The sequence below is a fragment of the Myotis lucifugus genome, unplaced genomic scaffold (assembly GCF_000147115.1).
Source record: "Myotis lucifugus unplaced genomic scaffold, Myoluc2.0 scaffold_666, whole genome shotgun sequence".
Classification (NCBI taxonomy): domain Eukaryota; kingdom Metazoa; phylum Chordata; class Mammalia; order Chiroptera; family Vespertilionidae; genus Myotis; species Myotis lucifugus.
In genome coordinates this window covers 20938-21824 of record NW_005871714.1, presented here as the reverse complement: position 1 = coordinate 21824, position 887 = coordinate 20938, and positions in this window count along the sequence as shown.

Sequence of the window (887 nt, the reverse complement as noted above, 5' to 3'; positions counted from 1 at the left end):
AGGTCAGTGAGCTGAGCTGAGAAACGGCTTTTTAAAAGCGCTCTCAACCTGCCTCTGGTAGACATCCTTTCGGGTATCTGCCCAGCCTAGACCCTCCTCAGGAGAGAGAGTGACCTGAGGCTTGTCGTGGGCTGAATGGTGGCCCCAAAGACATCAGGGACCCGAGCATGTTACTTCTATGGCAAAGGTTTTGCAGATGTGACTTAAGGATTGTGAGGAGACCCTGGATGATGGGGACACTACGTGTCATCCACAAATGTCCACATGAGTGATGAGAGGCGGGGAGAAGCCAGACATGGAAGAGGAGGCGGCCATGTGGCCACAGAGGCAGAGACTGGAGTGATGCGGCCACTGTCAAGGACACCAGCAGCCACCAGAGCTGGAAGAGGCCAGGATGGAGTCTTCCCTAGAGCATCCAAGGGAGCGGCCCTGCTGAAACCCGTGACTGCCTCCCAGGTGGTGCTAACGGTGGGCTTCTGGCCCCCAGAGCTCTGAGAGAACACGTTTCCGGTGTTTCAGGCCACCCCCCAAGTTTGTGGGAATTGGTCACTGTGGCGACAGGAAACCAACACAGGGTTCAAGCTTCACTCTCAGAGACCAGCCCCCTCCGGCCTGAACACTTCCCAGCCTTTCCCACTTCCCGACTCTCCCCTTGGGCAGGAACACTGGAAGAGCACGGAGGACCGGTTGGTTTTGTATGTGTGGAAAGGATCGAGGAGGAAAGTATTCACATTGCTCAGAACATACCGTGAATTGTTAGCATATAAAATGTAGAGCACGGGTTCATCTCTGTTAAAACAAAGGCAGAGAGAGTGTTAGCTACAGGCTGGGGTCCCGAATCGTGCCCAGAGAGGCAAGAAAGTTATCTGCGATATTAAATTAAAGCC